Below are 14,182 nucleotides of genomic sequence, written 5' to 3'. Positions count from 1 at the left end.
AACAACAACAACAACTTTCATATTTAAATATGTGCTCCACTCCATAGCAGACACAGGTAAGTTTCCCTGTGTCTTATTTTTTCTTTTTAAGTGCCATCAAATCGGTTCCTACTCATAACAATGCTGTGAGGTTTCAGAGGAATGGCTGGTGAGTTTGAACTGTCAACCTTGCAGTTCAAACCGACCTTTCAGTCCAGTGTGTTGTATAAGCCAGTAATTTAAGTCACTTGGCAAATGATGGGTGCCTTGGTGTGTACTTTGACATTCAAGTGAGCTTTTCTCACTGCATCTTAGCAGTCAAGGGATATATGAGGTGGTTTCAAAGAGTTTGTGGAAAAATGGAAGTTAAAAGATATTGGAATTTTTCCATGAACTTTTGGAGCAACCCTGTATAGGGTTTCCAAGGAACAGTTGGTGGGTTTGAACCGCTGACCTTGTGGTTAGCAAACCAATGTTTATCCTATAGCACCACCCCAGGACTCCTAATGGGTCAACAAATGCCCTGGTGTAGCACTGTAGGCACTTCCCTGCTACAAGGTCTGTGGTTCAAACCCATCAGCTCTTCCCTGGAAACGTGTATGAGGTTGCTGTGAGTTGTAACTGATCCGATGGCACTTCACTACATCAATAAAGTTAGAAAAAAAGTTTTATTAGAAGGTGGCACCAGTAGGGATTCCAACAACAACACAGGCTGTTTTACTGGAGACTGTAAATAGATAGAATCTATTTAACTCTGGAATGCAGACTCTGAGGGAGTCAGGCCACAAGATAATCACAAGATGGAAGTGTGGACCATAGCCATAAAAATAGCATTTGTGACATCGTTATCTTACCCTCCAGGCAGAACTGTCTAGGGGTCTGGGGGCACACCGTGTACCTGCACGTGAGCCGTACAGAAAGTTATAAAAATTCCCTGGAGGCTGGAGTGAGGAACAAGGCAAACGTGGCATAGTTAGGGGACTACAGACAAACATGGAGTAAGTAAGGGTAGTGCTGGATGAGAGGGTTTTAATTGGTTTATTGTTAAGTGCTGTGGAGTCAGTTGCAACTCGTATTAACCCTGTATAGGCTTTCTAAGGCATTTAAAATCTTTGTAGGAGCAGAAAGCCTCGTCTTTCTCCCGAGGAGTGGCTGGCGGGCTTGAACTTTGGACCTATGGTTCACAGCCCAGTGTTTATCTCATATTTTGTCTCCTTAGTATCAAGTCTCCCTACCCCCTCCCGCCTCACCCCCACCACCAGGGATAACTCTGAGTATACATCTATGGCTTGGAGTTGTTTACTTAAAAAAAAAAAAAAAAAAACTGTAATCAGTATTGTTGTTAATGTGTCGTGGAGTTGGTTCTGACTCATAGTGACCCTGTACAGGGTCTCCAAAGCTGTAAATCTTTACAGGAGCAGAAAGCCTCATCTTTCTCCCGTGGAACAGCTGGTAGTTTCGAACTGCTGATCTTGTGGTTCGCAGCCCGATTCGTAACCACTATGCTAACAGAGCTCCTTGTACAGTAATGCATTTCTTTTACTTAGATACCAAAGTGAACTCTTCTAGACTTCAGATTACTGGGCAGAGTAATTGGCAATCTGTCTCCTGACTGTCCAATAGTGCCTAATTACTATATTTCCTGTGCTACTTTTTTGTTTTTGCTGTCGATCACCCCTTCTCTCCCCACCTCCACCCACAAGGTATTTTCGTAAGCACACTTTACTAATTTTCTCTCCATGTTGCTGTAAAACCTTAGCATAGCATGCTTATGAAAATGCCTTGAGGAGAGGGTGTGATTGACAAAACACAACTTTTAATGTGGTTTTTGTTGTTGTTTTCTGTACAAATCCAGTAGACCCCTATCTATTAATTAAACTCTGATGCTTGGACAAGGGAGGACAGACCACTGAAGTCAGTTCACCTGCGATCTCATTCCAGTGGTATTGGGACTTTATATTATTATAGATCTCCTGACGAGATCAAGTTTCTCTCCAGCTTACACTGTTAGGACTGACACCTATCCTTCCAAATGGGTACAATTTAGACAGTATTTAAATGGGGAAGACATCGCTTTGCTTTAATCCACAAAGGTAAGGCAGCACAGATGGCTTTTATGGAGTGGACAGCTAGAGGGTGTGTGCTATTTAAGGAAAATACATGGCATGTTCCTCCCTAAGTAACTGCTCCAGTGCCTCTTGATTGCCTCAGGACAAAATCCAATTTGGCTTGGCTAAGGCGTTCGAAACTACCAGCTGCTCCATGGGAGAAAGATGAGGCGTTCTGCTCCCATAAAGATTTACAACCTCGGAAGCCCTGTGCAGGGTCGCTATGAGTCGGAACCAACTCCACAGCACATAGCAACAACAACAACGAGTCCTGGTGTGGCGCTGTAGGGTCAGCACTGGACTTCGAACCACAAGGTCGGCAGTTCAAACCCAGCAGCTGCTTCTCAAAAACTCTATAAAGGGTTGCTATGAATTGGAAACAACTATGGCACTTAAGAACAGCAAAGGAGTCGTGGTGTGGCTCTGTCGGATAAGAACTGAACCGCAAGGTCAGTTTGAACTGCAAGGTCAGCAGTTCAAACTCAATAGCTGCTCCTCGGAAGCCCTATACAGGGAAACCCTTCTCCACTGCACTTAGCCACAACAAGCTCTGACCTCAATCTGCTATACTCTGGAGTCATTTCCAGCTCAAGTGGTTCTTTGATTTCCTATTTCTAGACTCTTAATGCTTCCTCTGCATGGAATGAACTGTCGTGCCTGGTTAACCAGATACATGCCCTACTGACAGGGCAACCCTAAAAATGCCAGGAAACACTGCTATTGTTGCTGTTGTGTGCCATCGTGTTGGTTCCGACCCATAGCAACCCTGTATAGGGTTTCCAACGAGTGTCTGGTGAGCTTGAACCACCAATCTTGTGGTTCAAGCCGACTTTGCAGTCCAGCGCGTTAACCCACAGCGCCACACCAGGACTTCCAGGGCTCTATGTTGTTATGTGCTGTCAAGTAGCTTTGACTCATAGCAACCTTATATAGGGTTTCCAAGGACGACTTTGAACTGCCGACCTTGCAGTCCGGCTCATTCACCCACAGTGCCACAGGACTCTATGGTGTGGCTATGTGCTGTGGAGTCGGTTCCAACTCGTAGCGACTCTGCACAGGGTTCCCAAGGCTGTAAATCTTTACAGAAGCAGAAAACCTCATCTTTCTCCCGTGGAATAGCTGGTAGTTTCGAACTGCTGACTTTGTAGTTCGCAGCCCGATTCGTAACCACTATGCTACCAGAGCTCCTTACGGGACTTTATAGGCTGGTGCAAAAAGATATTCTGTGGGTGATCCCTAAGAAACATTTGAAAACATGACTGTGCCCACCCAAAATAATGGCTGCTTTTCTGGGAGAAGAATCTTTAAAGGGAGTTGAGCTCTGTGGCCGTTTGGTTCAGCCAGTACCTGTAGTCTAGAGTGATCTCAAGCTTCTTCAAACCCATAGGCCCTGTCTTTACGTCGTCACTTGCATGAAACTCTCTGTCTGTGTGTTTCTTGTCTCTCCTCCAAGAATTTCATGACAGTTGTTCTTCCTGGGATACTTGAATTAGGATTCTTGGTTGCTAGGGAAAGACATCCAACTTGGACAAATTTAAGCCCCCCAAATAGCCATGGGATTGATTTTACGGATTCTCATCATCAAAAGCAGAGACAAATCAACCTACCATAGGATGGCAGTCTCCAGGACTGTCTCAACTTCTCAGTAGCATTGGTAGTAGTCAAGTGCCATCAGGTCAGTTCTGACTCATAGTGACCCTGTATAGGATTTTCAAGGACAGCTGGTGGGTTTGAACCGCCGACCTTGTGGTTCGAAGTCCAGTGCTGACCCTACAGCGCCTGCAGTTAACAGTCCAGTGCCTGTCCTACAGCGCCACACCAGGACTCCTATTCGTCTGAGGAAAACTAGACATCCCCACAGCCCCTGGTCTCAGGTAACTCCAAGTTAATATCCTGACAGTCTTCTGACAAGAGTAGGCTCTCTCCCGTCTTCTTGTTTTAAGTGCCTCAGGGACAGTTCTGACTCATAGTGACTGACCCTGCATAGGGTTTCCAAGGGGCAAATGGCATGTTTGAACAGCTGATCTTATGGTTCAAAGTGACCCTGCAGTCTACTGCTTATCCTACAGCGCCTTACCAGGACTCCCATGTCATGTGGTTAAGTGTCGTTGAGTCAATTCTGACCCATAGCGACCCTGTATAGGAGCACCTGGTGAACTTGAACCACTAACCTTGCAGTTCAAATGACTTTGCAGTCTAATGCATTAGCCCACAGCACCACACCAGGACTCCTGTCACAGGATTTGAAAATTCCCAGGGAAGAGCTTCATCGGGCCAAGTATGTTGTGGGGCACAGATACAGAGTCTGAGGAACCACTGTGAGTGAGGCAGCACCCCTCCCCAAACTTGTCACCTAGGAGAGTCAGCTCTGCATCCAGCCTGGGCCTCTGGATCAGCTGGGCCAGCCAGAGGCTTTGGCTTCATTACTCCCCCCCTCCCACCCCCCATTCTTGAGCAGGAACCCTGGTGTGGCGCTGTAGGATAAGCACTGGGTGGAAAGGTTGGTTTGAACGACAAGGTCAGTGGTTCAAACTCACCAGTTGGTGAAATCCTATACAGGGTCGCTATGATTCAGAACTGATGCTACTATGCAACAACATGCTTGAGCAACCCTAGAGCCTTGGGCTTGATGAGACACCTCTTCTCTCTTTCCTTGCAGCCCACCTGGGTGAAGGTTTCCACTGGCCTCTGCTTCAGGAATCCCATAGCCACCCTGTATAGGGTTTCCAAGGAACAGCTGGTGAGCTTGAACTGCCAGCCTTGCAGTTCAAACGGCTTTGCAGTCTGGTGCATGAACACACAGTGCCACACCAGGACTCCATTTATAACATTACACTGATAAAAAATTTGATGGAATTTAATGAGCTTTAAAAGACACTTAGAAACCGTTGCTATCTTTTAAAATGAATGTATTCGTACTTATTTATATACATTGCATTTTGCATTGTGACTGTTGTTGTTGTTAAGGTGCCATGAGTTGTTTTTGACTCATAGCAACCCTGTGCACAACAAGGAGACACTTCCCAGTCCTGCACCATCCTCTCACAATTGTGACTTCTTGTTGTTGTTAGGTGCCATCGAGTCGGCACTGACTTATAGCAACCCCATGCACAACAGAAGAAACACTGTCTGATCCTGGGCTAACCTCACAATGGTTGCCACGCCTGAGCCCATTGATGTCCCTTTGCCAATGACAATTCAGGTTGTGTTTTTACTTTAAATAAATTTAAAGGGCCTCAGTGACCCTGGGCCCTTGGGTGCCAATAACCCCTGTGGGTGGAGTCAGTAACAAAGTTGACACAGGATCTAGTTAGTGTCCCAGATCCCACTTCATTTCTTTCTCCACCATGTAAGACTGCCATCACTGCCGTCCTGGGTGGCCCTGGGACCCCGAGGCCTCAGGAACACCACTAGCGGGACTCAATAAAATGTAAAGGCCCAGCAGATGCCCCGCCAACACCCGCTTCTACGGCGCATCCCCATGCCCACCTGGCCCAGCCCTTCTGCCAAGCCTGGCTGCCACCACCACCCCCGTGCCCTGCGTCACTTTCCATAGGCTCACCATTGGAACAGGACAGCAACCCCGTGCTGGCGGTGACCAGCAGAACCCTCTCCAAGACCGCGCCCGTGAAGTAGGGGTTTTCTGGGCGCACAGGCAACCCCAGGATGGTATTGAGCGCTGCAGCCACCCTTGAGTCCCATGCCATTCGACTATTCGGAAATCCCTCAGAGCCTTCTATTTTTATATTTGTTTGAAGAACAGCTTTTAAAATGCTACAAAAGCAGTTTTCTTCCCTACTTACTTACTATTCGACCTTCCTAGGGTAACTAGTGTTAAGCGCTTGGTGGTTACACTTCCTAAGAGAACAGTTTTTATTTTCAAGTTTTAGTACATACCAAGAGCAAATGCTGAGTAACTACATGCCCAGTGCAGTAGAAAGTCATAGCAAATTTATTTTGTCAGCACACAACGTAATTTTCACAACATTCTGTAAAGAAGGTATTATTAATATCCTCTCTTTATCCCACAGGGGTGGAAACTTAGACCAGGGGTGCTTGCCTGGTTTAACCAGAGTGCAAAGTATAGGATTTGAGTGCTGGCAAACCCATAGGAGTACACTCCAGAACCCAGAGAACTTGGAGGGCAACAGCCCTTTCAGTCTCCTGGGAGGCTCCAGGTGGGCCCCCATTTGTTTGTTTAGTCATCAACCTTTCAATCTTCCCCATTTGTTTTCCTGGACTGGGCCTTCCGCAAGTCAATGAGTGACTACTAGAAGTGTGGGTCCCAGACCAGGTCAGCACAACCCAAGGGCGTAGAAGCCCTCTCCTCTCCCCTCCTTGGGTCTGTCTCAGGCCAATGTGGCTTCCTCAGCTCCAGGGACCTTCCCCCGTCTGCCCACTCCCTTCCCACCCTTGGCCTTCTGAAAAGCTTACTCTCCCCACATCCCTCCTAACGCAGTCTACCCCTCTTGTTCTTTCTTCAGAGGTGCTCCTGGTCTCCACACTCTCACTCACTTCCTTCCCAACTCTGTTGTCAACAGACACAACAAACAGCTGTTTATGTCTCCAAAACTTGTTGCTGTTGTTAAGTGCCGTTGAGTCTGTTCTGACTCATAGCGACCCTGCTGTATAGGGTTTCCAAGGAACAGCTGGTGAGCTTGGGCTACCAACCTTGCAGTTCAAATGGCTTTGCAGTCTGGCTCATTAACCCACAGCGCCACATCAGGACTCCAAAAATTGGAGGAGGTAAAAAATTGGAGTTTGAGATCATTTTTTTAAAAAGACTTAAAATTATACAAAACTGGGACTTCTTTACACTTGTTTACAGTTCTAAATGGATCTAATATTGAATTGGATTGAGGGGGATGTGGCAAATAGGATCACTCATCTTTCAGGGTTTATAACCTCGATAGATCTTGATCCTGAAATTCTCACTTCTCTCTTGGGGCTTGAGCATCACTGAGAGGCCAGGGACTGGGAAGAGCCAGGGAAAGCCGGAAGTGAAGGAACCTCGGAACCAGAGGAGTTTGCAGAAGTATGAATGGGAGGGGACAGATCGGGGAGAGATCAGCAGAGCACCCATTTTGTGCTTCAATCAAGAACCACAAGCTGGGTTTCTATGACTGGTCCCAAAGGAACCTATGGTGGCTGTGGAAGGAAACCATCAGCCTGGCCAGGTGGGAGTGGGGCACTGGGATTAGGAGTCCTCAGCGACTTCACCATATTCTTGTTGTTAAGTGTTGTCAAGTTGGTTACCACTTATTGGTTGGTTATGTGCTGTGGAGTCCGTTCAGACTCATAGTGACCCTGAATAAAGTTTCCGAGGCTTTGAATCTTTATGGGAGCAGAAAGCCTCATCTTTCTCCCGTGGAACAGCTGTTAGTTTCGAACTACCGACCTTGAGATTAGCAGCCTGACTCGTAACCACTATGCTACCAGAGTTTCTTGTTTACCACTTATCCTGTATAGGGTTTTCATGGAGTGACTGGTAGGTTTGAACCGATGACCTTAAGGTTAAGTTCAATACTTAACCTATAGCGCCACACCAGTAATCCATATTCTTGGTAGATGGAAACGTCTCTGGGAAAAGGCAGTGTCACTTGAGGTTGATTTATGTGCCTCATGGAGCTGGGACCCCACACAGTGGCCCTCAGTGAGGTTATTTTGGCCACTTTGAAAGTCTGTGGAAATTGTCTAATTGGAATGGGGGTGTGGGAACTCCTGCTTACCTGCCACTCCTCTGCCCTGTTTTGCCCACTTCTCTTCTTGTGTGTCACTGTGGGATAATGTATGGAACCACAAGACAGGGTTGAACCACAAAGGTCGGTGGTTCAAATTTACCAGCCGCTCCTTGGAAACCCTATGCAGGGTCAGGTCGCTATGAGTCAGAACTGACTGGATGGCACTTAATAATAACTTTTTTAGAAGAAACGTGTGTATCTGAGGAATATGGGGAGGCCTAGTAAGTGTGAGTTTAGACCACCCCTCTTTGGGAGAGCTGGACACACACCTTCCAACGGACACCAGGGGGCAGCACTGCCCTAGTAGCAGCCCCTTTCCATAAAATAACCCTTTCTGGCTTCTGCAGATGGAGAGGCAGAAGTTCCTGGAGCAATATTGTTGTTGTTAAGTGTTGTGGAGTGCGTGGTGGTGGTGGTGTGCCATGGAGTCAGTTCTGACTCATAGTGACCGTGTACAGGGTTTCCGAGGCTGTAAATCTTTACGGGAGCAGAAAGCTTCATCTTTCTCCCGTGGAATGGCTGGTAGCATTACCAAGACGCTACCAGAGCTCCTTGGAGTGCTTAGTGATCCTTAACTAGTGGGGTTTTGAGGTCTTGGCAGCAACAGTTGAACCTGGTTGAGAGGATATAGATATGAAACCAGACTGTGTTCACCAGCTTTCTGATGAGAAATAAGTTTTCATCCTCTCTACCTCAGCAGTCAGATTGGACAGTCTCCTCCTCAGTGCTCTCTTGTGTTAAAAAGGCAATTGGTGTGAAACGCTTTTCTCACATTCTAGGTGATTTGCCCCACAACCACTGGAACAAGGTGCTAAGTTGCCTGGTTACAAATGATTTCAGAGTCTGGAGTTTGGAGCTAGTTTTCCATGGATAGAAATACAGGATGCTTCCTACTTCTTCAGGTTGATATAGCCAAGGGACCATAGATGGATGGGTAGAGAAACAAACTAATTTTTTACAAATAAGCTTGAGAACCCATAGAATCTAAAATCAAGCCTGGCCAGTGAGAGACCTCAGCTGCCTCTGGGACCCAGTGGTATCTTTCTTAAATATTGGAGTGAGTGAGGAGAAAACTTTGACTACCAACTGGATGTCCAATTCCAGGGCCTTCTCTTTAGTAATCATTTCTATGGCTAAAGAGGAACAATTCCTGAAAGGGAAAGAAGAGGGGTGGGGAAAGAAGAAGTAAGCAGCTGAATTTCTGGTCGACCTTGTCTGAAAGAGCTTGGTCCCATTCATCCATAGGAAGGTAGGAGGTCTAACACAACACAAGTACAGGATGAATTTCTGGAGCTTTGGTAGATCCAGTTTTTGAGCTCATTGCCTGGAAGAGGCAGGCAGAATGTGCTGGAATAATCCAGTGAGGCCAAGTTGGCTTGGTGGGTCTTCATTAGCTTTAAACAGAGGAAGGTTTTGCAGATAGCATGCAAGTTTTAAAAAAGGTATCAGGCCATAAAAGTCTGCTCAGCCTGAAATATTCCCACAACTCTCAACTAGGGACATAAAGTAGGTGACAGTTGTGGCTCTAGCACCTGACTCTGAGCACATTCCCTAGCTTTTCCTGGTCCTCATAGTCCTCATTTGGGGAATGTGAAGATTAAATGAGAGTGTATCTTTCAAGTGCCTAAAATGCATTCATCGATTTACCAGGAGTGTCAGGCCAGAACTGTGCTCTAGAAGGTTTTTGATGACTGGTGTTTCAGAAGGAGATCACCAGGCCTTTCTTCTGAGGTGCCTCTTATTGGACTCAAACTTCCAACCTTTTAGTTACCAGCCTAATCGTTAACTGTTTGTATCACCCAGGGACTCGAGAATGCACCAAGTGTTCAATAAATATTAGTGCAATAGTACCCTGGGTGGAGACCTGGTATGGCCCTGTGGGTTAATGTGTTGGACTTCAAGGTCAGTTTGAATATCTAGGTCAGTGGTTCAAACTCACTAGCTGCTCCTCAGAAACCCTATACAGGGTTGCTATGGGTCAGCACCGACTAACAACAACAGGATGCTGGGTGGGCTGTTGAGAATTTTTTTTTCTTATTCATTTAAAGACTCCTACAACTCAATGTAAAGAAAACAAAAATCCTCACCACTGGACCAATAGACAACATTCTTATCAACCAAGAAAAGATTGAAGTTGTCAAGGACTTCATTCTTCTTGGATCAACTATCAACACTCATGGAAACAGCAGTCAAGAAATCAAAGACGTATTGCATCAGGCAAATCTGCTGCGTAAGACCTTTTTAAATTGTTGAAGAGCAAAGATGTCAGCTTGAGGACTAAGGTGCACCTGACCCAAGCCATGGTATTTTAAATAACTTCATATGCATGCGAAAGCTGGACAGTGAATAAGGAAGACTGTAGAAGAATTGATGCCTTTGAGTTATGGTGTTGGAAGAGAATATTGAAAGTGCCCTGGGCTCCAAAAGAAGCAATAAATCTGTTTTGGAAGAAGTGCAGCCAGACTGCTCTTTGGAGGCCAAGATGGCCAAACTTTGTCTCTTGTTCTTTGGACATATTGTCAGAAGGGACCAGTCGCTGGAGAAAGATATCATGTTTGGTAAGGTGGAGGATCAGAGAAAAAGAGGATGACCCCCAACGAGACAGGTGGGCCAGGTGGCAGCATCGCTGAACTCAATCATGGCAACAATAGTGAGGTTGGCCCAGGACCGGGCAGTGTTTCATTCTGTTGTGCATAAGGTGGCTATGAGTCGGTACCAACTAGATGGCACCTAACAACAACAACAACAACAACAATTCATCTATGTGGGCTGGAGGCACCATAGGCTATGACTCATTAGGAAGAAATGAAAGGGGTTTTCTTTCTTGGAGGAAGAGAACCAGGCTTCACTATGGCCAGAAAATAGAATATAGGTCCCTTTGTGGTGCTATTAGTGCCGGGGACCTGTCAGGTCATGAAGGGACAGAATGAATGTGTGATGTTTTCAATTTTTGTTGTTGTTGTTGTTGTGTTTTTTTTTAAAAAATGTGTTGTGTTTTGAAAGCTTGAAAAGGAGGTGGTTGTCTGACCCTGCCATGAAGCCCACAAAGACAGTGTGACGTGAAGGGAATGATGACCGCAGAGCCACCACATGAGCTGTGTAGAGCATCATGGGCAGCAGAGTTGAAGGGCCCTCCCGATGCAGCGGGGAGGCCAGTGAATGTGGGCTGTGGGGGTGGGGCAGCAACCTTGCCTAGATGTGGGCATGGGACCTGGTAAACCTGACCTGGGAACCCCAAATCTGGCCATATGGAGAACCTCTTCAGGGGCTGTGTAGCCCTCATGCCTCCCCAGGGTTCTTAAAGGGGCCAACAGAAGGGTCCTAAAATGCCTGATTTGGAGTTTTTGCTGATCTCAGTATGGGTGGGACCCATAGCCAGTTCATATTGAATCTGAGAGAAAACACGTCAGATATTATTTGCACCTTAAGGAGAATAACTCCTTGTGAGCAATGTGGATATCATTTGTTCAGATCAGCAAGTCAGAAAATCTGCTAACATCTGCTTTCCATTGTTGTTTGTGTTTTCTTGACATCAAGTTGATAGGGACATGAGGAGAAACACACCAGACATCCACAGCAACATGAAGGGGTCTTATAGACAGGGTCGTGGCAGAAGAAAGGGAGATTTATACTTCCTCACTTCAGAACTTACCATAAAGCAACAACGATCAAGACAGTGTGATACTGGTATAGGCTAGATGTATGTTGTTATTGTTAAGTGTCGGTGAGTCAGTTCCAACTCACAGCAAACCTGCACATGGTTTCTGAGGAGTAGCTAGTGGGTTTGAACTGCCAATCTTGTAGATAACAGTCCAGTGCTTCTTCTACAACACCACACCAGGGACTCCAGGATAGACATCCAGATTAGTGGAATTGAACTAAGAACCAAGAAATAACCCCGCAGATGTAAAACCACAAACCAAACCCACTGCCATCGAGACAATTCCAACTCCATCCTCCCTACAAAGGTTTCTGAGACTCTACAGACAGAAGGGTCCACTGAAGCGAGGATGGCGAGGGGCCAGTCCCTGGAGAAGAACATTGTGCTTGGTAAAGTGGAGGGTCAGCAAAAAAGCAGAAGACCCCCAGTGAGATGGACTGACACAGTGGCAACAGGAAACTTAGCAATTGTGCGGATGGCGTAGGACCAGACTGTTCATAGAGTTGCTATGACTTGGAACGGAATCGACAGCCCTATCAACACAACAGAAACAACCAAACGGACAAGCAACAAAAGCAAAACTAGAGAAATTGAATTTAACCAAAAATTAAAACTTTTGTCTCTTGAAGAACACAATCTAGAAAATAAAAAACGTAACGCGATGAATGGGAGTGATATTTGTAAACCATACGTCTGATAAGGGGATTGTATCTAAACTATGCAAGTTATGAAGAACTCTTACAACTCAATTATAAAAAGACAAATCCTCAATTGAAAAATGGATGAAGGACTTCAATAGACACGTCTCCAAAGAAGACATTCAAATGACCAATAAGCACTTACAAAACTGCTCAACATCATTAGTCCTCAGCGAAATACAAATCAAAACCACACTGAGGTACCACTTTTCACCCACTTTGTTGTTGTCACTGAGTCAGCTCCAACCCATGGAGACCTTAAGCAGAACAGAATGAAACATTGCCTGGTTCTATACCAGCTTCATGGTCACACCCACTAGGCTGGTAGCACAATCGCCTTGATAATAACAAGAGTTGGTGATGTTGTAGAGAATGCAGACGTCCCCTGCCCTGCTGGTGGGAATGTAAACTAGTGCAGCCCATCTGAACAACAGTCTGGGAGTTTCTCTAAAGTTACACAGAGAATTTGGTGGTTCCATTCTGGATTCATACGCCACAGAAAGTCAAAACCAACCCAGATGTCCATTTAATAATGATTGGATAAACAAAATTTGTTCTAGTCATACAAAGGAATATCGTTCAGCCATAAAAAGAAAGTGTTGATGCATGCTATAACATGGGCTTGTTGTAAAGTGCCATTGAGTCTGTTCCAACTCATGTGACTCTGTGTAAGGTTTCTGAGGAGTGGCTAGTGGGTTTGAACCTCTGACCTTGAGGTTCAAACCAACCTTACTGTCTAGTACATTATCCTGCAGTGCCACACCAGGACTCCAATAACACGGATACACCTTGGAAAACATGCTAAATGAAACAAGACAGCAACAAAGCACCATATACTTTATAATTCCATTTATATAAAATATCTAGACTAGGCAAATCTATAAAGTCCTGGTGTGGCGCTGTGGGATAAAGCACTGGACCAAAAGGTCAGCTTGAACCACATAGTTGGCAGTTCAAACTCAACACCCGCTCCTCAGAAACCCTACACAGGGTTCCTATGAGTCGGAATTGACTTAGTGGCACTTAACAATGACATAATGTAAGGAAGTTGACTGGGTGGGATGGGGGTGGGAGGAGGCTGATAGCTAAAGGGTACAGAGTTTGTTTTGGAGGTGTTGAAAGTATTCTAAAATTGATTGAGTTGTTGTACAACTCTGTGAATATACTAAAAACCATTGTATTTTCCTTTAAATGAGTGGCTGTATTGTTGTTGTTAAGTTCTGTCAAGTCAGTTCCGACTCCAAGGGACCCTGCGTGGAGTTTCCGAGGAGCGGCTGGTGGGTTTGAACTGCCATCTTGTGGTTCAAATCCACCTTGTGGTCCAGTGCTTATCCTATAATTATATCTCAGTATTACTGAGCTATAATTCACATACCTGGTGTGGCCTTATATGGACCGCAAAGTGGATTTGAACCACAAGATGGCAGTTCAAACCCACCAGCCACTCCTCAGAAACTCTATGCAGGGTCCCTAGGAGTCAGAACGGACTTGACAACACTTAACAACAACAATACAGCCACTCATTTAAAGGAAAATTATATCTCAGTAAAGCTATTACTGGAGTCCTGGTGTGGCGCTGTGGGCTAATGCATCAGACTGCAAAATCAAGGTCGGTGGTTCAAGCTCACCAGCTGCTCCTTGGAAACCCTATACAGGGTCTCTATGGGTTGGAATCAACTCGACAGCACTTAACAACAACAACAACAATAAAGGTATTACTAAAAATAAAAATCAAGAGCCAGTTATTTAAAAAAGAGTCCCCACTTTACAAATAATTCACAACAGAATTATTTTAACTATCAAATTCCATAGGTACATGTAAAAATAGTGTCCAATTCATACATCATCATAAGGAGCGATTTGCTATGAGAAGTTTGGGATAAAACTGTGGATTAAATTCACTCACCTGGTATCCAGAGCACTTGTGAAAGAGACTCTAATTCTTGAATTTAATCAATCTCCACATATGAAAACAAAATATGACAGAATTATAGA

This window comes from Chrysochloris asiatica, unplaced genomic scaffold (assembly GCF_000296735.1).
Source record: "Chrysochloris asiatica unplaced genomic scaffold, ChrAsi1.0 scaffold00006, whole genome shotgun sequence".
Lineage (NCBI taxonomy): Eukaryota > Metazoa > Chordata > Mammalia > Afrosoricida > Chrysochloridae > Chrysochloris > Chrysochloris asiatica.
Note: the sequence above shows the minus strand (reverse complement) of the source record.